At 32.4% G+C, this 25,876-nt stretch overlaps 1 pseudogene; it reads right to left on the bottom strand.

Moving 5' to 3' along the window:
• Positions 1–24,340, bottom strand: part of LOC149558106 (caffeoylshikimate esterase-like) — a 115,971-nt pseudogene extending 91,631 nt beyond the window's left edge.
• Positions 24,341–25,876: the final 1,536 nt, after the last annotated feature.

Genomic DNA, 25,876 nt, shown 5'->3' with positions numbered 1-25,876 from the left:
AACTTATGGCTCGTGATTAGTAGTCTCCTACATAACTTTGTATCTCTTAAGCCATATACTATATCAAGTACCATTAACATAACATTGGGGTCTCCATTATGATGAGCTTCTTTAACCAACAATGCAACACCATCCCATGTTAATGAGAGACCATTTTTTTGAGACTATTCAATCCATACCATCATCCAATTAAAATTGTTTGTAATATATAAATGTAGTGCATCCCACTCACAACCAACTATAAAAAAAATAATTAGACCCGTTAGAAACAACTTACATTGATGATGGATAAGAATTAATTAACTACAAAAAAATAACTTATAATTACCCCTCACTCTTCTCAATCTACCTTTCCCCATTAGGTACTCACCTTTGAATTTATCAGTAGTGTTGGGATCCCAAATGAGATCTACATGGATATTTACTACAAAATTATGAAGATATTCACTAATTTCAAGTGCCTCTCAACCATCCACACTGACCTAGTTTGTACAAGTCCACACAATTAAATATATTCAACTTGATGTATGAAGTAGTGTTCTTGAGCATTGAAAAAGTTTGAAGGTAAACACTTTTGCATTTCACACATAAGTTGTGAAATTTTTCTCTTCCAATATTTTATATCTTTTTTATCAATTTCTTTAGATGATAACCACCTAAAAGAGATTCAACATGCAAGAACATATAAATGATGTTTCAGATAAAATTATACAAATATAAGAAAAACCACATCTAGCCTCATGTATTTTTTAAGATCATATATAACTTGTTTAATACTATTGTGAGAGGGATAGAAGTAGGATGTATTACAATCATTAAAATGATCATTTCAATATATTATTAAATAATGAAATAGGTAGTACATTTAATTTTACAAATATATTGTAAATAAAGAACATGACTTACCTCGATGATGGTATGCGAATCATGTGTTTTCAACCCTAACCCAAAATCACCTTTCTTTGATACAAGAGTGGTTATTTTTGCAACAAATCCCATGGACATTTTTTCTTTTTTATGATTTCTTTTAATGCATCTCTTTTTTGTTCTATTAATAACTAAGGACAATACAAATTTTGGCAATTTGTTCTCTATCATGCCTTCCATCCAATATTTTCCACAGTGTCTCTGTTACATTCTTTTCAATATGCATAACATCAAAAAATGCACGATTGGAAGATCTTTGTAAAATGGTAACCTACTAAATTGAGTAGAATAACTTTTCATTCCTCTAGGAATTTGGTGATTGATGCCTTGATGACCTTCATGAGCATCAATTACATCATTACAAAATATAAGACAATATCAAAATATAAATTTCAAACTTTGGACCACATGTTGGACATTACCTCTATGATTTAGTCAATCGTATTGTAGTGCCTGCCCCTGGTACGCATTTTGTTATCATTGTTGAACTCTTTTAGAGCTAGTTTCATGTTGATGATTAGTAACATTATTATGAGATTATCAGATATTGTGCTATGGATTCAGTTGATATGTGATGAGATTACTTAGGCTCTACATTTCATGTATGTATGATGATTATTTTCAATGTTTGCAGTTATTAATGATGATTAGTAAGATGATTTATTATCATATGTGTTTTCTTATGGATACTTACCCCATACTTGCATGTGTATGGTGTTCATGTTTTCTTTGTGTGTTTGCTTTTGTATGGTGTGTCTGATGTGGTTAAGGAAGGGAGTTATAGTCACCTACTAGTCGGGATCTACACGATGCACCACTTCCTACCATTTCCTGTTTAGTTTAGTATATATTATGCTTGTACATGCATAGTTTTTATGCAGGTTGCAGGTACCGGGTATCGACTTCCCTAAATTGCCAGGATGAGCGTACCCTATCACATTATCTCAATGATAAGAGAGGGGAGATAAATTCTCAAGTCCAAATCTCAACTCTTTAAGCCATTTATTCTAATTGAAAAATTAGGACAAGTATCTAAGTTGAGTACCCTCTGAATGCATCAGATGATGTAATTCATGATATAAACCCTTTGGTTTGATTTGTATGTATTTTGGCTATGATGAGTTTTTCGTATTTTTACCTTTGTGAGTCTTTGGAGTATTTTCTATTAATTAAGCCTAATTAAAAGATTTAATTAATGGTTTAATTAAATAAAAATATTAATATGATATTTTAATATTTATTTTATTTAATTAATTGAAAAATTAATTAAATAAAATAATTAAATTTGAAAATAAAATAATTAAATTTAAAGATAAAAGTTATAATATTAAATTTGGAATGTGACAATATTTATTTTAATAATAATATATTTGGACCTCATTTTTAAATAAATGACTAAATAATAATATTATTAAAGCTAATAAATATTTTAGCAATAAAGTTTAAAAGTGGAAAATATATTTTAAATTATTAAAAGATTTTAAATCTCATATGATTAAAATATAAATATATTAAGATTGAAAAGTGGAGATATAAAGTTAGTGCATGAGACTTAATAAATTAATTAATTAAATTAGAAAGAGTAAAGGAAATTGGAGTTATAAGCTTGGATGAGAATTAACATGTGTCAACAACACGGGAGTTAGTGCATCAATTAAGCACAAGGTGTCTACAACTCTATGACTCATCAAAAAGGTTGGAAAAGACCCATGCTTAGTTGGTGACACCTTCCAGCTGTTTCAAAAAGCATTCCAAAGGTTTCTTTAGAGCTCTTTATATTCAGGCATTCATAGAAGCTTGAATATAGCGTGGAGAGCAATTGGAGCATGGGAGGACTCAAGAACTCTGAAGAAGGGAGCTTGCTCTGCGGGTTTTCTGAGGAAGAGCGAATTAGCATCAGAATTCGAGTAGATTCTTGTGATTTTACTTATGTTATTTCTGCATCATGTATTCCTATCTTCATCATGTCTGTTAAATGTGTTCGAATCTTATCTATGATTGAATCTAAAATGTGAAATTGGAATCTAGATATGCTATTTGGTTGAGAAGAAAACAATAGAAAACTCAAAAAATTAGATCTAAACGGGTCTGGGTTCGAATTAGAATCAAATTTAAATAGATTTGAAAATGGTTTCAAGATTTATGGCCAGATCCATTAGTGAAATTATTGGATAAATTCAGAGAACAATTATTTTAAGAGGAAATTATTAATTCATCACAGATTGTCCTGTCACTGCCCTTTGGATAGACTCGGACTCATTCATTCATAACTTTTTATTGTGATCGAATTTGTTCGATCGCTCCAGTAAGAATTGGTGCAACTTGGCCTTCTCTAACATGTTTAAATTTCAGCTCAATCCAACAATTCATTAGGGAGATATGGCCATCGAACTGCGACTGTTTTATTCAAGGACAGATATTTCTCCATTTTCATAACCAAAAGTTCTTTATGCTTAAACTTCACAAAAATAATCTATCAAAGCATGAAATGAATTAAACATATTATTGTAATCTTTCCTTATTAGAATCTTATTAATATGCATTAGTTTTATATGGTTTATTATCTAATCTAATTAAATCGAATTTAATTAAGATTAGTTACTAGTAGAAGAAGTGTAATTAATTATTAGTCAATCTAAGTAAATGGATTTTTAAATGAGAGAAAATTAAAAGAAAAGAGATTTTAAGATAGTTTATATAGTGGACTTTTTATAATGTATACTATTTAATATATATTAAAAAAATTTAGAGTTGTTCAATGAAGATGATAATGTTAAGAATTTGAAGAATATTCATGTTAAAATCTACAATGAGTCTTATTTTTTTGTGATAGAGATCTTTTTCAAACAATGTTTATATAGACAAAATATTATTAGAACAATTAGAAAAATGGAGTCTAATGGTTGATTTTAATATTTATTAAATAATTGTAAGATGATAATTTATATCATGTTGATTTAAATTTAGAAACTCTGAATGATATTGGATTAAGACTGAATTATTATTGGTTAATATGTTTGAATACCGTAATGGAGTTAAGAGTTAGCCAAATATTAACTAATGAGTTTATGGAAGGATTCTATAGATCGAGTATTTATAGTTTGGGGAGTTATTATTTATTAATGTTTGTAAAGACTAGAAAACTATTAATAATTAATGGTTTAAATAGATATCAACAAATTTGATTAGAGTTAATCTAGTAGAGATTATTTATTTATTGAAGTTTAGTAAAAGATAATAATTTTTGAAGTTGAATTATAATTGATTTTAATCAATTGATATTCATTGAGTTGTCAATATAATTATGCGATTGAGATTTATCTTGAAATGATTATCATTAGTACGAATTAATTAAGGAAACAATAGTATTCATAAAGAATGATGAAACTTAAGACACTTGAAAATATACTTGCAAATAGAAAACTGGAAACCTCTACACTTGATTCAACTATGTAATATAGCAAAACCAAAACATGTGTTTGCATCGCGTATTCTATATGCTTCTTGTTTTGAGTTTTGAGTTAACTAGTATTTACCAATCCTAGTTTATTACCAGAGGCTCGGGGGTTATGAGATGTGATGGCATGTTGATTTTATTTGGTCTCGATCTTTATAAGATTAACCATGGTAATGTGATAGTATGCTCTATGAAATGTTTGTATTTACTGATTGTTATTGTTCATCAGTCTTCATGTGTGAAGTTGAGATGTATGCGTATGAGACACTTGAGCTAATCATTTTTTGAGTCATCAATTAGTTATCCTTGGATTAATTTCTAGTCGCCATGATAGGATTGAAATGTGGATTTATTTCTTGATGATGTTATGTTGTGACATGTTTGACTCAACTATTTTGGAGTCTTTGATTAGTATGATTTTGAGATATTCTTGGTTGCTTATTGAGAACCAATGGATATTGTGATTTATTTTGAGATATATTTTGGTTATTGAGAACCAATGGATACTTATGATTATCAGTGATGCCTTCAGTTGCCAATAGAGAACTGTTGTGGTCATGATTTTCTATGGATGCTTTTCAGATGCTCATGGAGATTTGATGATTCTTATCTTGGAGGTTTGATGATTTTTGTCATGGATATTTGATGCTTTTATGCATATTTGATGATTTTATTATGGATTATGTTTTGTGATTTTGAAATTTATGATTCCATGAGCTTAGGGTAGGTAATATACTTGTAGTGTCGGGAAGTGGCTTGCAATGGGGGCCGGGGCCCTAAGTGGCTGCCAGGGTAACTCATTGTAAGTTTGGTTAATAAGTGATAACACTTACACACTAAATGGGGATTAAATGAACCTAAAAAGATAATTTTTTTGATGTTCTCGCCCATGCCTTGAGTTCTTGTACAGGCTAGGATGGGAGTAGTGAGATCGCATGGTTGCGACCATGCATTCTATAGTATGCCTTGTCAGTATGAGAGGATACTAGTGGCCGCACGAGATTAGTATAGACCCGTAGAGTTTAGCTAACTACTAGGGTAACTTGTATGTGATAAACGCGATGACACTTTCTCACTTGTAGAGTAGGTTTCCTACATGTCATTGTGTGCCTCTGGGATTAGATATTAGTTTGTGATTGGAACCTTTGAGTTAGTATACTTTTAGGATTCCTATACTATAGAGATTTGTGCTATGTGTTATGGATAGCCTATTTGGGACTTGAGATTATCTCCTCAGCATGGTGGGAGTGGACCACATAGGTACCATGCGGTCGGGTGGTAGTGTGTTTTTCACTCTTATCATTTGAGATTCATTGAGACATCGTGGCTGACGCGTCCTTCATGATGGTGGTTATGTATCCTTTCATTGATGATTAGCATATTTTAGATGATGTTATCTTATTCTTATATTTGCATGTTAGGTTATTTTCTACATATGATGTTGTATATGTTAGGACTGACATTCCTACTATGTTAATACTGATGATCTCTTCGGTGATTTGGGATGTTACACACAGAGGGATGGCTAGGGCCCACGATGGTCTAATGATGCTATTAACGGTTGGGAGGAACCATGCACTTAGTTTATTTTTTTTTATCTTTATGATGGATGTATATGTCTTTTATGATGATGTATCATGTGATTATCTCTACTTTGATGTATCATGAATTGGAATAGGATGATGTACCTTATTTCAAATATGTATATTCTTTTAAGCCTTCATACCCTGTGACATGTACAGTGGATGATTGAGCATTTGGAAATGTAATTTATGAACATTGGACTTATCATTATTATTCATGTGGATGTTGTACTAGATGGATTCATGTATGTTAGTTAGTTTAGATGCAACTCAATGTTAAGGGATTCTTAAAGAATGAAATCGGTTATGTATGTTATGTTTACTTTTAGATAGACATTGCTATTGCTTCTGTTATTATGTACAAGTTATATGTGGTATTTACTTTCATGTTATAAAAAAAAAAAAAAAAAAAGTTACCAAACTTAGTGAAATTCTAGGTTAATTCTTTGGATCCCTTGGCGGGGCATTACACGTATTCCAAATTCCATAGATGATGTGTCATTCTTTGTGGCCTTGATGATGTCTCTTCTTTTCCATTAAAAAAATATTTTTTGGTAATTAATTAATTATTATTATTGTGGTGAAAGTGCCTAAACTCATTGAACACCTACTTTTCTGAACCTCTTGAATGATGAGATTCCATCTTTGGACCAAAAATTGGACTTGCAAATTTTCCCTTTGTCTAAAGACCTAAAAGATCATATATAATTGGATCATGTATAATTATCATGAGAAATTTATGCATACAACAATATTGTGTAAGTACTACTATAGGCCAATAATATGTGATCTTAACAATATAACATACCATAAAAATGAGTTAGCCCAAGGGCATCATGTATTGTACATACAAGCATTGTATAGAATTGAAATTTTCTTTGTCCTATGGGTCTAGAGATGTCATACATAGTGACACCATTCCATAACTTCAACAACTCGTCAATTAGGGGCTCAATATATATGTTTATATATTTAACTTGGTACTTACCTAGAAATTGAATAAACATAAACATTACATAATTATTATGACCATTTTTATGCACTATTTATAAATTAATTTAGATAAATATTGAAAGAAAAAATACCTAGCACAATCATTGACAACATTATGAGCTCCCTCTTTATAGACATCCAAGGAGGAATGTTATTATTAATAACAAAAATAGGCCACACTAAGTAAATGGATCTCATATTTTCAAATGGATTGACACAGTCTACTGCCAATGAAAGCTTTAGATTGTGAGGTTATTCTTTAAAGTGTGACCATGTTTCTTCTATCTCTTTAAATGCAGAATCATCTGTAGGCATTCACATAATGTCATCTTGACTTCTATTGTCTGCATGGTAATTAATAAATTGTGCCAAGCTAGTGCAGCTAGATAATCATTAAAGACATTGAGTAATGGGAATGTACCAAAGAACCTTGTGAGGCACCTTTTGGTTTTTTTATATCTGACCGATATCTACTAATATGAAAATCAAGGTATTCTATTGCAAATTCATGTTGTTTATGATATAGAATGTGATCATTAAGAAATGCATGTATTGTCTAATACTTCATTCAAATATGATTCATAATGGTAGATAATTATCAGTATGAATGAGGCAGAATATTTGATGGTGGTAACAAAAACTCACCTCTCAATCTACAAAAATAAATACACATTTTTAATATAATGAATAATAATTGTATGCTAACATTGAAGATGACAAAAATGGCATACCTTAGCATATGTGATATTCCTATATTGGATAAACCATTCATAACCTTCAAGTTCACCAACAACACTATAGAAAAGATGAGAGTTGTTTGGGAGCCTTGGTATAGGGTCTTGTGTGCCTTCTCAAGTAAATGTATATCAAGACCATCATCATCATCATCATTAGATGTGCTAGTACCATCATCATGAGAATTTTCATCACCTGCTCTAATACCATCTTCTTCAATCATGTTCTTTAGCACACTATCATCTTCTTCCATTGGAGTGTTATCCTTAGCTTGGATATTCACACCTCCATGTTCCTCTAGTAGGAAATCCATATTCAATAATAACCAAAATTTTTGCCTCCTTTCAATGTGACCATGTTGCCTATAATGACTCTGGGCTGTTGTGATTAGAATTCTTTAATTCTTTAAGCACTTACACTTTTTACAAGGAGAATTACATTTATCATATTTTCTTCAAAACTAAGACCACAATGTACCCATTGTATCATTATTTTGTTCTAGATTCATATTGTCAAACATGATCTTTCTTCATAGGAAAATATATTTGCAAAAAAATAGGACACGTTGTACTTAATGTTTATATTTGCACATATGGTTTTGAAAAAAAAAATTGATCTAACTAATGTGTATATATTATTGAAAAAAAAAATTGGACTTGTTGTACTTAATGTTTATATCTACACATATGGTTATGAAAGAAAAAATTGGTGTAACTAATGTGTATATTTGCTAAAAATTGGACATGTTGTACTTAATGTTTATATCTGCACATATGGTTTTGAAAGAAAATTTTGGTGTAACTGATGTGTATATTTGGAAAAAAATTAGACATGTTGTACTTAATACTTATATATGCACATATGGTTTTGAAAGAAAATTTTGGTATAACTAATATTTATATTTGCAAAAAAATTGGACATGTTGTACTTAATATTTATATCTGTACATATAGTTTTCAAAGAGAAATTTGGTGTAATTAATGTGTATATCTGCAAAAAAAGGGACATCTTTTATTTAATTTTTATATCAGCACATACGATTTTAAAAGAAAAATTTGGTGTCATCAACACTTGAATTGTTCTATGAAAGTCCTAGTTTATTCATACTTGTCCAAAAATTGTAAACTTTCTATTTATATGTATTGATGGATTGGTGCTCACATTAAAATTCAACCCTTTCCCTCTACATGATTTATTTTATAACATAGATATTTTGGACTGAAGTTTATTATTGGACTAATAGCTTTTATCCATGCATAAATAGCACCATCAACCTCATCTATATTATACTTGTTGTTTACCCTAAGTCTAGATTGAGGATTTAGAGGTAAATTTTTGTTTTCTTTCATTCTCACAACCCAAAATTCTTGGTACCCAATGGATAGTTGTATTGGAAGTTTGAGATAGTATGAAGGGTGAGGATATTGGGATTTTTCATCAGATGGAGATGCAACACTTATTTTCATGACTGTGACTGCAAGTTTAACATGTTGATTGTTAAGAATCACAACACATAAGGTGTTCTAGGATTGGTGAAGGAAAAATCTTTACTGGACAAGATGAAAATATTAGACCAATGATTTTTTTGGAAGAATTTTCTTCATGGGTTTCATGGGAATGAGCCTATAAGGCCAAACAACATTTTTAAGCCTAATAGACCAAAGAAATAGGGTTTCAGAGAAAAGAGCTAGAAACTTGTGATCTTAAACCAATATTAGAGATTTAGATATGGTTTTACATCTACTAAGATATTATGTAAATATTTTTCATGGTTGTGTGGAATTTTGTGAAGTTTAGAGTAAATTTGGCAAAAACAAGGCTACTAGGAATGAGCCCATTTTAGACCTCCTAGTGCAACTTTTGAATTTGGAATATTGGGAAGGGCTAAACCTTTTAGTTGGCCAATAAACCTTGTAGAAGGTTAGAGATTGAGATGTTAAGGTGTATGGTGACTTAAGATCCTAGAGGATGTAGGTGAAGAGAGGTGACTCAATTACACAGTAGTTATTGTATTAAAAAAGGAGGTGAGTTATTAAATATGTTAGAGAGTTGTAGCTTTGGTCAGATTACTCTAACTGATGTAATCAAAGGTATAAGTGGCATGTTGGCTTTGAACATTTTATCTGTATCTTTTACCTTGTCATAATTTATCTCTATGATATATATGATTAATAATCAGTGATTTAATAATCACTAATTGTGTATATGTATTTAATAATAGTCATATTATTAAATACATATACAAAAAAATTATATTCAAACTAATTTTAATCATATTATTGCTCAAGTGCGTTGATAATTAATATCGATATATTATGGTGCATTGTAGCATATATAATCAATCATGATTGTCACAATGATATCACTAGGTAACGATAATTAAATAGTTGTTAATGGTAACAAATGATAAGTTCATAAATTACATGTCTCACGTAGAGACATGTCTCTATGTGAGTTGTGGCTTCATGATACCTTATTTATTGAATTCATTTCAATACTTAGAAAAGAACAAAAAGTATGCAACCATTCAACTTATTATACAACAAGTATACAACAATTCAACTAATCATATCTCAGTAGCATTAAAGTCACAACAAATCAATATTGATAAACTTATCTTGGTGAGAATAATATGAATTGAAAACAATGCTCATTGAAGGTTGTAGAGTTGTATAAGGTTTGATACATATCCGATTACTTATTACCTATTCTTTCAACCAAAATAACCATTTTTTATTGGTATGATTCAATATCTTCAACATAAGCCAATATCTTATGAATTTCTTATAAACTACACTTTCAACAATGATAAGTTGTGTTCAAAGTTGTGAGCTTCTTATCTAAGAAGTCTTAAGTTTGAATCTATTCAAACTTAACAAATGATAATAATTAATATAACTTTTCTTAATAGTAAGGGCACTTGGGATACTTTGAATATCAACCCAATTTCAATCCTTTCTAATAATAATCTTTCCAATCCAATTTAGCATCTTGCGTGTATCCTAATTTTCTTCCATAGCCAATAGGGCTCCCAGCTTGTTCATTTCTATATAATTCCTTTTCATGAAAGGATTGAAAAAAGCTTTTCCCACTTCTTGCATTTGAGAAGTCATTGAGTGAGATTCAATGATTGATGATGTGAAAGAAACCCCAATTTTATGTAGCTCTAGAGATTATTACAACGGTCTCCTATTGAAGGTATAGAGAGCCCAAGTCATGCCAATCAATTACTAGAATCTGGGTCTTGTGTGTGGTCTAGAGGGGAACTATTTTGATCCCACTATATGATAATGTTTGAGCTCTTGGTAGAGTGATAGTTTATCCATTATCGATATATTCAGTCTTACGACTAATGAAAGAACATCAAGAAAGATAAGAATGTTTAGTCTTACCCACACCTATCATCTTTCAAGAAAGATAAGAATGTTTTTGGTTGTACCCACCCACCTAACTATATCCATCTAGGATCCTAAATTTGGTCAAGGGATACTTGTCAAGTTTGGCAACTAGAGTTGTCAAGTTGACAACACTAAACTAATAGGTAAGACTAACCAAATGTGGTTGTAGGGTAGTTAGAGAGGTTGGTTATTGGTAACATAGGATGATACAAGTCTATAAATTTTTTTAAATTATGACTATGGAGAGAGGAGAGGAGTCAATGTACTAAGTGTTAACATCAATAACATAAAGGTTTCCTACAATTTCTATGTCTTTTTAACAGTTTTTATAGTCATTTATAGCATTATTTCTGGTCTAGATGCTTTCTTTTTTGAAGAACTTTTATATGTCATGTTAGAGTTTCAATTAGTAGTATCTTGGCTTTCGTGCCACCTAGATTCATTAAGGGAGATACTCAGGTCGAAATAAAAATTGGTAAAATTTTCTTCTAGGGTAGCCTGAGAGGGAAAAAAATAGGATATCTTGCATGTAAGTGGTCATGGAACCCCCAAACCTTGGAGAAAGAGAGAAGAGAGGTTGTATTTTATTCCTCCACAAATGCAAGTTGGCATGCAATAGTTTGCACATGTTTTGAGTCAAAGCAAACTAACTATGTAACTATCTCTATGTAACTAGAATAGTGACAAGGTATTGGATTAAGGGCTTTACCCATTCAAAGGGTTGGAGAGTGGTATGAGAGTGGTATTGATGTTTGAGTGGTTGAGAGTGGTTGTGTACTCAAGGAATGATTTGTTTAATGATAGTTTTGTGGAATGGGTGATTTTCCTATAATGACAATAAAAGATGTAAACAATGTTATTGTTTGGCATTTGAGATTGAGTGTGTTAATAGATATTAAGGATAGAGTGGGAAAATTGCAATGTGTTTTAAGGGATAGATTCCCAATGGATTAAGGGATTTGGTTTAGGCTTAAGTCTTATTTTAAGTGGCTAATGGAATAGGACATTGGCAATGATATGTTAATAGAGTTTGGGTATGAAAAGAGTCTTTAAAAGAGTGGCATATGATTAAGGGATCAATGGGAATGCAATATGATCCTAGGTTGTGTTGAAGAGGATGGGTTGTGGTCATAGGGCACAATGGAAGTGCTATGCAATCAAAGATCATGAAGAAAATGAATGGAGTCATTAACTGTTGTGAGGGAAATCAACAAGTGTTGAGGATCTAGAATCAATGAATCAGATGTGATCACAAAATGAGTGTGATTAGAGATTGTCATTAGTATGTGGAGTATAGTAGAAGTGAGGGATAACTAATGATTAGGCTTTGTCCATTAATAGTTCTTGAGAGGAGGTGATTAGTTGAGATAATCCTTGTATTGATCTAAGGATTGGGATAGTGTCTTTGATGAAGATTAATGATGTGAGAAGTTGTATTTCACTAAGACTCTGAAGAATTTCTCCTAAATTAATATGAATTTTGATTGGGCCCATTATCTTCTACATGATAGTGGTACCAAAACAAGGGATTATATCCTTGTAAGGTGAAGATGGTTCTGAAAAGGTTAGAGAAGGAAATGCTAGACTTCTTGAGTAATGGAAAGAAGAAAAGAGAGTAAGAAGAGAGAAGGAAACAAGAAGAGAAAATAGATGAGAAAATGAGGGAAGATGAATTAAGAAGCATAAGACAAGTGCTCAAGGAAAACATGAGGAAGTTGAATGAACTTATGGAGTAGGATAGGAGGAACACTGAGAGATGGGAAGAACAATGTAGAGCAACTTTAGGATCCTAGATGGATGTAGAATACAATTAGAGAAAAGGCTATAACTCACACTTATCATCTTTCAAGAAAGATAAAAAAAATTTCAGTTGTACCCACCCAACCAACTATACCCATTTGGGCTCCTACATACATGTTTTGGCTACTACAAGAGAGCTTATCTACTATACTAAAGGATGAAAAACAGTTGAAGGAACCAATTGAAGGGAAGCAATTTCAAAATGAATATTTAGGAAAATAAATATTTTTGTTGCTACAAAAGAGCTTGGCTACAAGTCTAAATGATGAGAATCAAATAGAAAAGAAGGGATTAATGAGCCAAAGAGTGTGCAACCAGTGGCAGTGACTTTGATATTTGAAATTGGTAAGTTGTGCAGAGAAGGGATTCACAAGATTAGGTAATTACTAATGAGAATGACAACATTTTATCAATAGGTTAGTTGAAGGGCATGTTGGTCTGAATCTCTACATAATAAATTTTCATTGTCCAGGTAAAAAAAAAAAAATTCAGATTGAGATCCATTAATGGTGAGTAGGGTTCCTAGCTAAGTCATATTTTGTTAGCCTCTAAAAATTTTGTTAAAACCCTATATCCCATTCCATTTAAATTTTCCCTGGTGTGAAAGTTTTAAAAATAGGAGGATAAGAAAATATTCTTTTCATGCCCATGTTGAGTTTGTTGTTCAATCCTTGTGAAATAAGTTTTACCCCACCATCGGATCCTTTTGAATCTACAGTCATTGTTAACTCGCTATGGAAAATTGCTCGATTGTTATGTATAGCAAGTTAGCAAGATTGATGATACGTGTCTGTGATACTGTGAAGTGAAATCTGGCATCGAGAATTACATTAATGTAAGGTAAATTTTGGCACATGTTGTGTTCTAGGCTTGTTAGTTTTAAAAATTAATGAACATAAAAAAAAATGTGAATGGTGTCATCGGCATCCAAGTTTTTTTGACAATTTGCTAAGTCGCTATTAGGAAAATCTATGCGACTTGCTAGTGGCGACGTAGCAAATGCCCAAGTTCTGCAAAAAAAGGCAGTGTTCTTTTAAAAGGTTGATGTGAGTGTAAAAGTTCTCACATAGTATTATAAATGAGCACAGCCACCTTCTCTGACACTAGCATTAATTGATAGGGTTTTCAATCAATGTGTGTTTTGTTTTCTATCATTGAAACTGAGAATCTATCAAAGGTCGTTATGTTGCTAGATAGAATAACACCATTTTTTGGTAGCAACATAGCGAGGGCCTAATCATTGCAAAACATGGCATGCTTTTATAACTAGAAATGAGTTTGAGGATCCTGAAGAGAATCTTGTGCAGACTTTTCTTTTACTTCTGTGTAAGTGGAGCTTTATTTCTCAGCATCTGTTTACCAGGAGGTCACTGTATCACTTGACGGATATTGAATGTTTTTCTGGTAGCGATGTAGTGACACACCTGGAAGACACAAACATGGCAAGGCCAACAACATGTGATGTCATTAATAGATAAAAAAAGAGTACATGTGTGTGCCATCGTGTTTAGCCATCTCAACAAAAATAACGCATGGACCCACTCCCCAAGTATAAAGCACACAAAAATTTTTGATCATTAGATCAAACTAGGATCAAAGGCCATTGTTAATTCACTATGGAAAGATTCTTGAAAGTTATTCATAGCGAGTTAGCAAGTGATGGCCCACCACTATGCAGTAAATTGATGTCCACAAGATCAAGTATTGATCAATGGTGCTTGTTAACTCGCTATGAAGAGATGTGCAATGAATAAGTATAGTGAGTTAATGAGCAAGGAACTCACCCTTGTTTTCTTAAAAGTCATTTCAAATATCTTCCATATGATCAAAGCAAGATCAATGGTTATCTCTAGCTCGCTATGGAAAGGTGCTCGAAATATAAGCATAGTGAGTTAGCAATTCAATGACATGTGTCCTTGGTCATCCGTGGGCCCAGTTTGAAATATTAGTTTTGAAAGAAAGATATAGATGGAGGCTGTTTAATTGTTTGACTGCTAGCATGCTAAAAAGAACATTGAGTTAGCCTAGTTTTCATTTCTTAATTGTATGATTTCAAAGATCAACGGTGCAAGTTTAAATACTAAAGGTAGTGGCACTCTTCATATTAATGAGCAATGAAAAGCTTCGCGTGTGAAAAGAAAAAATAGAGTGTAACTTATAAGATTTTCTCAGTTGCACCTTATGCGAATAAAGATTTGAAGTCTTTTCTGAATAGTATCATTGACTAAGAGGATTGTATAGATTTTGGCAGGAGTGCCAAACAACATAAAAGAACTACAGAATAGAGATTTCCAAGTGCGTATTTTACTATAGTCTCTGAAGTGTTGCAGTCTTGCATGGTGTAGCAGAAATGGCTCCAAAGAATTCACTAACTCTTAGATTGTGGATAGCAGAGGGATTAGTTGACAAGAGTAATTGGATCCCTAGTGTTTCTTCCTCATGAATTGGTTCAAGTTTGTTTGAAAGGTGGTTTGCGAAGAGGAAGTTGTCTGTCACGTATGTTAGCATGTGGAATTTTGATCGAGGAAGGCTAGTAATCCTAGGTGTTTCTATGGGTTGTGATCAAACTACTAAGGTAATGAGGGGAGAAAAGAATAGACTTGATAAAATAAAAATCATATTAGCAGTAACACCTTTCTCTAAGGAAATTTTCAAGATGGCACACTTCAATGCCATTGCAACAGAAGTGTGTAGGACCCTGTGCAGAGTTTTTACAGAAGGTGAAGAAGACTTTATACCCATGGGCTGCATGCAAATAGTCCCTTTGACTTTTTGTTAGTGCGCGTCTTTTTTTGTCAGTAGGTGAAAAATTTTGGTTGAAAGCTGGTTTTGGATGCAGACATGGTTGGTTAAGTAGAAATTTCTCATTTTGTTATATTTGATAGCCACATTGTTTCCATACTCAAGTGTTGTTTCTTAAAGGTTAGTCCCATTTTCTTAAGGATTTGTGTTAATCAGCAAAGAGTGAGAAGTAAGGGTGTTTCTCCTAGTACTGTAATAATGGTAAAACCCATGGGTTCAAATCAGTTTGCAATCATCAAAATAGATTTTATCAGGGACAAGCTTAGCAGTTACATATACGATAGAATCATAGTTGGAGCTAAATCAGCAAAAGGATGTGATAGACAGAAGCCCACAAGAGAATATATGGCTCTCATATCTTCATGTTAATTCTTTTCTTTTCAGACAGATGTGTGCATCTTCTTCTTGTAAAGGACACCTATCATTTTCTCTTAGCTTGAAGCTTGTTTCATCTCACACTATATGAGTGAGATTCCAACGCTAGAGAAAGGGTTCGAATTCTATTTTTCTAAGTGATACTTATTCTATTTTTGGTCCATTTTTTGAGCGAATTGGTGGTGTATTTTCTCTATCAGATCTTGAGAATACATGAATATAGAATGATCTGTGTTTCTTTCTAAAGGTCATTCTGAGTTTACTGTAAATTGTATACAATTTTCAAGGAAAATGAATACAAATTATGAACTATTCCCATATCACTTCTTTCTAAACTTTGTCTCCTTTTGATTACTTGGTTATCTTGATGTTGTATGAGTAAAGGCTTGTGCAATTGAATGCAATTTAGTTAGGTTGTATATCTATTTATCACTGCTATTAATTCAATGGATTAAGTAAAAGCTTTGATGAATGTGATAAGATTGTTGTAGTAGTAGAAAGAATTGTGAATGATGAATTCTGATAAGAATTGCTGATAAATTTTTTTGTAAGGTAACAAATTAGATCTAGAAATTTGTAGTAGACTCTGAACCCTGATGGATTAGGCACTGATCAAATTTGATCTAGTTGAAAGAGAAATGTGTCACAAATGGGTGTCAAAATGAAGAATTAAATCAATCTTACTTTTATTTCCTGAAGATTTTCAAAGTTGGCCTGTACTTGTTTGCATGTAATGTTTTAGCTTCAATTAGCCACTATTGCTGAGAACAGTTGTAGATCTATAGAAGAATTTTGGCCATACTTGCTATATGGGATGTGTCTATCAAATTCTCAAGAATTGTACATGTATTTGAGGATTTGAGATGAGAATCAGAATGAAACTAAAATAATCCTCATACACTATTTCCCAGTCTTGAATCATCCTTGGGTATACCCACACTAGTTTTGCAGAGCCTGAAGAGTAGAAAATCACCGGTGGTTTTGTTGAAGTTGGGCCCAAATGGTTTTGCACATACAATTGCTAATAAGAATTGGCTAGTCTTTAGATTGTGTGAGTATTGACATCTTGGTATTAAGCATTTTCTTTCTTAGCAGTTTTACAACACCAATAGAACAATTAACATTCTTGACAAAATGTGATAGTGATGTAAGGAAAGTGACCAATGATCTAAGGAAATGAAAAGTTTAATATAAAATTCTAGGACTGTGATGATAGTATATAACACTATCTTAACAAATAGTGAATCCCATATAAGATGATTATAAAAACTCAAGAATTATAAGTTGCTAAGTTGAAAAACATGATGATCATGAGGAAGCTAAGTTAGTTGAAAAGGTCCACTATCAAGATAAAAGGAATTTACTACACTTGTAAAGATGTAAGATGAAGATATAATTGAAGATTTAATGCCTCATGATGAGATCTTATCAAACTTGAGTGTTTAATCTAATCATAACACCATGGAATGAATTAGTTTGATATTGGATAAAGATAGAAATGAAGGTTTAATGCCTCATGATGAGCTCTTGTCAGAATTGAGTATTAAATCTAAGTCTAGCACCTTGGAATTAATTAGTTGTCTGAGGCAAGTGCAACATGAACCCCTCTCAAGATAGATGCATCTATGTTAGGTCCCTATGGTTAGTATATAAAGACAAAATGGAAGATTGATCCATTTTTTGAAATGAGCATTGGTGGATGATTCTCATCAAGGTTAGGAAGAGCTAACACTCTATTCTAGGCATCTAGAAAAACATGTCTTCAACAACGCCTAGACAACAAATGCCACATGTCTTGATATGCACAAAAATATATATATAATTGAATCCATATATATTACTACCAATGAAAGAACATTAGATAACTAGCAAAATGTTTCTCTATCTATATAGAGAATATATAATTGATCATGATTATATTACTACTAATCAAAGAACATCCAATAATGAGTACATTCAACAATGTGTAACTTGAATATCTTTGAAGTGAGTGCATAGTGATATGACAGAGGCTTCAAATGTTACACTTTGTTTAATTTTGTGCTATTATTAACAAGACAACTAGTTATAAATGACATAATATCATTTTGATGAAAAACTTACCAAATACATGCTTTGAAAAAAATTACTTATGGATTTGATGAAACCCTTGCCAAATACTTTATGTGAGAAGAAAAGTGTTATATTTCTACCACTAGTCAATGGTAACTTGAAACCTTTCAATCATTTGCAATGATAATTCAAAACCTATCAAACATTTGCAATGGAAGCTAAAACTTGTTAAACATCTGCAATGGCAACTTGATCAACCTACAAACCATATGAAAAATTGATGCAGCCAAAATTCCTTAAAAAATTAACAAAAACATAAGATAGAAAGAATGTGAAAATAAATATTAAAACTCAAAATTGTTCTTTATTATTCTTCCAAATACTTCTTCTCCGAAAATGAGAGAAATTACAATTTTAAATACAAATCCAAAATTACCATTTTTGGATGTTTTTTCATGTTTTTTCCATTTTTGGTATTTTTTTTTAAAACAACTCGAAAAAACCTTATTTTTTTCATGAAGCTTCCTAAAACTGAGATAAGATGAAATGTCAACTAACATTTTAAATTGGAAGTAATATTTTGAGGTTATTAATAAAAAACAACTTTCTAAAAACTAAGAAAAAACATTAAAAGTTTTTAAAAAACTATTGAAAGCTCCTTCTTACAAAGCCACTAAAAGCTCCTACATCATTTTCCTCTGGTTGAAAGAATGCAACTCTTGCAAGTTTTTTTTTGAATGTGTATAGTTTCTTTTCTAGAACTTTTCCTTTCATTGTATCAAACATTGATATAATTGACTCAGAGGAATGAAAGTTTATTCCTTCTTCCTAGTCTTCCAATTTTTTGACATTTTGTCATTCATCTTTGCAACTGTCACTGGATCCCTCTTCCTCTTATTTTTCTTAACCCATAATCTATTTAACATCTTCTCATCCTTTAAAATAAAAAGTTCCATCACTTCTGTATAAACCTTTGTACCATAATCATTTATGTCTCCAACATATAATATATGAGCATATTGATCATTACCATAATTCACATAATACCTTTGCAACCTTGCATCTACTACATTAAAAAATAAATCTGAAAGATATTCATTAGAAACCTTATTGTCATCATGCATTTCCACTTACTTAGAAAAAGCATCATATTCAGGTAATTGAAGATGGCAACAAGACTCTTTTGGAATTTTGTATACCTTGTCCTTTTCAATTATTGATGTCAAAATAGTTGTATATATACTCACCATATCATTTTCTAAATATTCCTTTATTTTATGTGTCTCTTCTTTCATTTCCTTCTTTTGAATAATCTTTTGAACAAGCCATGTGATCTTCTTCTTGACTCGTAGGTGTTGGAAATATTCAGGTTATGATAGGTTACTGAGAGGGGAGGGGTGAATCAGTAACCTTTAAATATTTTTATTAATTTACCACACATCCATCTATACTACCACATGCATAAATTCTGAAACATATAACAATCATTACACAAGTGAACACAATATTTGGTGACCTAGAAACCTTCCAAATAGAAAGTAAAACTGGGGTGGGGATGATACCCACAAAACTTCAATACTGTGATATAAAGTTGGCCGATTAAGGCTTGCATTGACCACTTCTAGCTATCTACCCTGTTAGGAGCACAAAGGACTGCTAGGTCCACCTTGCTAGAGTATTTGCAAACATATAATGAAGTATGCACTCTGTTAGGAGATTTGTATGAAGACTATTAAATCTACCTTGTTAGAGGATTTGAAAAATTCGATTCACCTATCAAGATGAAGTAGAGGATCTACTTGCAACTAATTGCTAATAAGATCCCTTATGCATTGATCACCTCATTTGATGAATGTAACTTTTTAGTCTCTGAATTGACCTTGTTGTGTACCTTGAATTGTTGTTGATAATCTTTCACATATACTCTTCATTACTTCGCTATTCTTTCATCACATCATACATATTTGATATCTTACAATACATCTTACATATATACCTTTCAAACTTACAAAATTACAAGGTCAGCCAGAATACAAGTAAACAAATACATTATAGGGTCGGCCCAATAGTAAATAACTCAAGTTCATTGAACTGACTTGGTGACCTTTTGATACTTGGTGTCCAATACATTACTCGGCATTTCCATGCACTCAGTAGAAGTGAAGGCTCGGTCCATACTAATCACTTGATGTAGTTCTAAACTCAGTAACCACTGGTGACTCAGTAGATGTAGTGTCACTTGGTAGATACTGTATACTAAGTTTACCTTGCTTCACTAGGTAAACACTAAATCTTTCATCACTCAGTTTGCACTGAATCTTTAATTGCTCAATTTGCACGAAATCTTTCCTTGTTCGGTTTGCACTATAAAGCATGGTAGATACTGAGAAGCTCGATAGTCACTGTCTGCTCTTCGCATTGTCTAAATTTTCTTGGTAGTCACAGTCTGCTTGGTGAAAACTGTTGAACTGTGAATGTTTACAAGGTAACCACTTGGATGCTCGATAAGCATACAAAATTGAGTAAGTGTTGTCACCAATGAAAAAATAATCATAATGCCAATAATCTCCCCCTTTGGCATTAGTGACAAAAAACCTTATGAATCAAAACTTACATTCTAATTTACTCTTCTATTTACATATCTTACATATCTCACATATCTCCCCCATACATATGGTATGCATAGGTTTTATCTATACAATGTCTCTCTTATTCCTTATTCATTTCAGATTCCCAATGTTAATAATATTATCTTGCCAACAATCTCATCTCCCCAATTTTGGACAATAATGCCAAAGAATGTATATACAATAAATTTAAATTGAGACATCAAAATGTGAGAGAAAATTTGAGTGTACCTTGAGAATAAGAGATAATTTCTTATCCCAATTTTCTTGCAAAATCTTGTAGGTGGAGAGAGCCACTTGAACTTCTACAAAAAATTGATCATATGATCTGCTATTGAAAAGTTTTTGTCATGAATCAATGTGTTTTTTCATTTGATCCATGACTGGGAGAATCATATTTTGAATGTCAATCAGCCTAGACCAGATTTGGGCTTCTTCTCTGAGTAACTCTGCCTACATTTCAGACAAAAAATTCACCTTTGTGTGATGGGATGAGCTTGAACTATGGTCAATCTACAAATTTTGAGCACTATCCTTCATTTCCACATCTATCTTATTTAATTTTTTGTTGACTTCCTTAGTGTACTCAGTAACATCATAGAGCTTACCAAAATGTGGTGTTACATTGGTAAATGCTTGCTCAAGATTGCTCAAAATTGAAGATAGTTCAACCTATTTTATTGCAATGTGTTGAGCAATGTTCTCAAGCACTTTATTATCAAATTTCTTTTCTTCCTTTTCAATGAGCTTCTCTTGCCCAGAGGTTTCCTCATTGAACTTATTCACAACCTCTTCTAATTGTAAAAAAATGTGTTGAGATGAATTGACATCAACACGAATAGCTTCAATAATTATGTTTTTGGCATTTTCTATTATAGTATACTCTTTATCTCTTTCTTCTATGAGTTGCTTCTGCCTTGCCTTCTGCTCTAGTAGCTGACTTACCATTCTCATCTCACTGGCTAAGGAATTGTCCAAGTCTATCTTTGGAATAACAATTTATGTATCCAAATCTATATCTTCATCAATTTGTTTCCCAATAAGCAAAAGTTTTAGAGGAGTTTTTTGTTTTACTTCTATGCTTACTCCTTTTGATTTGGAATTAGAGACAATAGTTGACATAGATGGACTGGTAGAAAATACTTGAATTGGTGCAATTGGAGAAAAGCTGATAGAAGTATTGACTGAATCCAAAATTAGTGTGCTTCCCAAACATGAAGTACATATAGGTAGTGTACAGACTAGAATATTCACAATTGTAGTAGAAAAATTTGTAGAAAGAACTATAGAACTTACTATACATATAGTAGCAGAGGTAGACATAGTTGATGCTACAGTGACCGATTGCTCAGGTGCTAATGAAGAAGGTTGCAGCTTGGTAGATGAAGTAATGGTTACTTCCATAGATGATGCTTGGAGCTATGGGGTAGCAAGAGTAGATGATGATTCTGATGTGGTCAATCCTACTAAAGTTTTATCCAACCCTGATGATGTGTCTGTCTTAGGTGGAGAGTGAGGAAGGGAATCAATGACTTGTGCTGCAATCTTCATTAGATCATCTTCTTCATCCTCGTCCTCCTTGTCTTCCTCTTTAGCTTCTTCCCCTTTTTCTTCATCATCAGACCTTTGTGCCTGAACATCACTAGCACTTGGAGCACTGTCATCTCCTTCATCATTACAGGTGCCATCATCATCCTTGATTATCACTAGATAATTACTGGGCTTTTGCAAGTGATAGATGTTCTTCCACATGTTTGTTCCATCTCTTACAACATGCTCAATATTCTTAATTAGAATCAAACGTTTGTGAGATCTAATCATAATTTAACTTTTGTTTCTCTTCATTTCTACCTTTATGTCTATCTCAGTAATACTCGATAGAAGATTCTTCAAGGATTGCTCATATATGTCCTTGGCTATTTGGGTGGCTGACTCCTACCTTGGTTGTAATCTTACTTATAGCTCTTTGGATATTTGAGGGGCAAGTTGGTCTGGGGAGTATTTCCATTTTTCCATCTTATTAAGTACCAGTTCCTTAATCTACATTTTCTCTATATCAGTTCTTGTTTCAAATTTCAATGCTTTGAAATTTGTGATGCTAGCTTCCTCTTCCATTTGTTTCAATCTTTCTTGGAAGGTAAGTTGGGGCTTGCTAAATACTATTTCATCCTTATTCTTACCTTTGCTTCTTCTGGTGGAAATAGTTGTGGAGGCTTTGGGTGGCTTGGTAATGACTACCTTGCCCTTCTTTCTGATTGGCTCAACCTCTTCCTCTAATTTTTCCTCTATGTCTTCTTGTTCCTACTCCTTTTCTTTGTCCTCACCTTTTCCCTCACTAATCATTAGGGGCTCGGAAGCAATTTTCAATTTAGCAACCTTCTTTTTACCTTTGTTGATTGCTTGGGGAACTTTGATTTCTAGTTCTATTCTGGCTTTTTCCTGATCATAAGTTCCAAAATTTGGTTACTTGGGATCTACTGGTTCATTTACCAGTGCTTCAATAATATCTCTAATTTCATCAATGTTTACCTCATAATGTAGAGGTTTTACCCATGCAACTTAGGGCATGACTGCCTGAATATATACTCTATCATAGTCAACCATAAAAAAAACATCATCTTTGTAATCTTCAACAAGTTTAGGAGGGATCCTGAACCTATTGTTCATCCTCTCCTTGAAGTCCTCAAAATAGTTGTCCATTATGCTATCAAAATTGACACCCATTTCGACTATAAACTCATTAATTTGATATAGAATGGGGACATCTTTTCTCTATACAAGAGAAAATTTGGAGGGAAATAATTTTTGCACATAGAAGAATAAACATGTCAACAAGGAACCAAATTTACAAGGGTTATTCTTGGATGATCTAATGCTATCCATGTTCTTGTTCAGTTGCCTTAGAAATAGCATAGACAAGTCATACTCCAAATTCTTCTTCACAACCTTAAATGCTAGGTCTACAACCTCACATGGCACACTGTTCAATTAGCTTGAAGTATAGATCCTATGAGCTATCATATTAATTCCATATCTAAGTTCAACATCGACAACTGTGCTAACTTTTAAGCCTTTGTCGTCCCACTCGGCTAGGGTTTACTTCTAAAGTTCATCTCAACCTAGGGTTTTGGTGGTTTTCACTTTGCTGAGTATAGGAAGGCTAGTAATCTTATGAATCATCTTCTTCATGATTAGTACAAGTTGTTCCAGCCATAGCTGACCATTGTGAACATGGCTAAGAATATATCTGATCCATTTTATTTGGAAGCTTCTTGGCATATGGGAGATGTGTGTCAACCCTTTTGTCTCTAGATGTTTATGTTTAGGTTTCAAAGAGAAACTAACACACATTTCTTCTAACATGCTATCCATTTCTAGGGTTCTTATTTCTTGAATAGAACATTTGAAATGAGTTCAAATATCATTGATTAAAAGTACCTTTGGTTGTGTTTGCAATTGTGCACCATAAGGGTCTAGTGCCTCTGCACCTGCGAGAACCAACTTAAAGTTTGGTGCTTTCCATTTTGTGGCCTTGACCAACATTTCTAATCCACATTTTTCCTTGCTGGTGCTTGTGCTTGAGGAAGCCATTGTTGCTCAATAAGTAATGGAAATCTTTGATCAAACTTCTTTTTTTGCAAATTAACTTGAAATTGCTTGAATGCACTTGGAAATCTTTTAGCGCTGAGAATACGATGAAAATGTGATTGAATTTCACCCATTTTGATGAAAAGTTCAAAATTAATGCTAGGTACCATGTTGTCATAGTGCATGACAAACTGTTATCCACTAACCTAACTCGGCATGAGTATCAACTCAGTAGATAAAAAAAATTTCTTCTTCTCTCGACCTTGCTCTGTAAGGTCTTTAACCACTTTTTTTGGTAGAGTCTGATGCACTCAATGAAAGATAAATTTTCTATGATCTTGATGTATCTACAAGACTGATTGGATCATTTTCTCTCTTTCATTTGGAACTATTTTCGATATAGCCTGATGATACAATTCGAGATCCTCCTTCATGAATACAATTGGAAATGGAGTCACCCACTTCTTGAGTGATGTGGCCATCATTTGAACTATTTTTATCTATAGATTTATGAATCCACTATTGTCTCATCTGCTTCTGAATGTTATCAGCTTTATCTTTCTTTTCATCTTCAATTCTTCCTATATTCATGCAATTTTAGGCTATATGTCTGAGTTTAGTACATGTAGAATATCTTACTGTTGTATCTCTTTTTCTCAAGTGATGCCTTGAGAAGTCTTTGCCAATGTGTCCATATTCTCCACAATAATGACATTTGCACCATGTATTGTAATCCCATCCAAATATTTCTTTAACAAGTTGTTCAGTTGGATTGAATGATTTGGATCTGCATTTGAATTCCTTGTGACCATGCTTCTTGCATTTGTGACATTTACCTTCAAATTTTGGTTTTTCTTTGGATTCATTAGATTTATCACCATGCTAATTGTAGTTGTAGCATTTTTCATTGAATTTTGTTTTTCCATTGCTCCAACATTTGTTTGATGTATGACCTAACTTACCACAGTGATTGCAAGTAGGTCTTTGATTCTTTTGGGCACCTTGTTTGGAAGATTCACCTTCATTATATCCAAATCTTGTTTTACATTTTTTTCTATGAAGATTCTACTCATTTTTTGTATTAGTTGAGTCATGTCTTCTTGTGACTTCATCATTCTTTCATTAATTTACTTTTCAACATTTAGGTCATTTTCCAAACTTTCACTGATTTGTCTTTCAGTGATTAAATCAATCCTTAGGCTTTCATTTTTAGATCTTAGATTCACGATTTCTTCATTTGCATTGGATAATTGATTGATAAGACTTTTATTTGCATTGATCCTTTCATTTGTCTCATTTTCCTATTTTTTTCTTTGTTCCAAGACTTGACATAGCCTGATTGATTGGATTTCTTATTCTCTTTTAAGTTTTCTTACTTCTTCCTGTAGAGAGCCATTCTTTGCTAGGAGTTCCTTGATTGCCTCATTAGCTTCATCTAAGCTACTTTATGGTAAAAGGTCTTCAATCTTTTCTTCAACATACTGATGATCATTCATTTTCCTTGCAAGTCCTTCCTTATTTTCAAGGATTGAGAAAGAT

The sequence above is a fragment of the Cupressus sempervirens genome, chromosome 5 (genome assembly GCF_028749045.1).
Source record: "Cupressus sempervirens isolate cs-2001-9-10 chromosome 5, ASM2874904v1, whole genome shotgun sequence".
NCBI lineage: Eukaryota > Viridiplantae > Streptophyta > Pinopsida > Cupressales > Cupressaceae > Cupressus > Cupressus sempervirens.
This window is presented reverse-complemented; position numbering and strand designations above follow the sequence as displayed.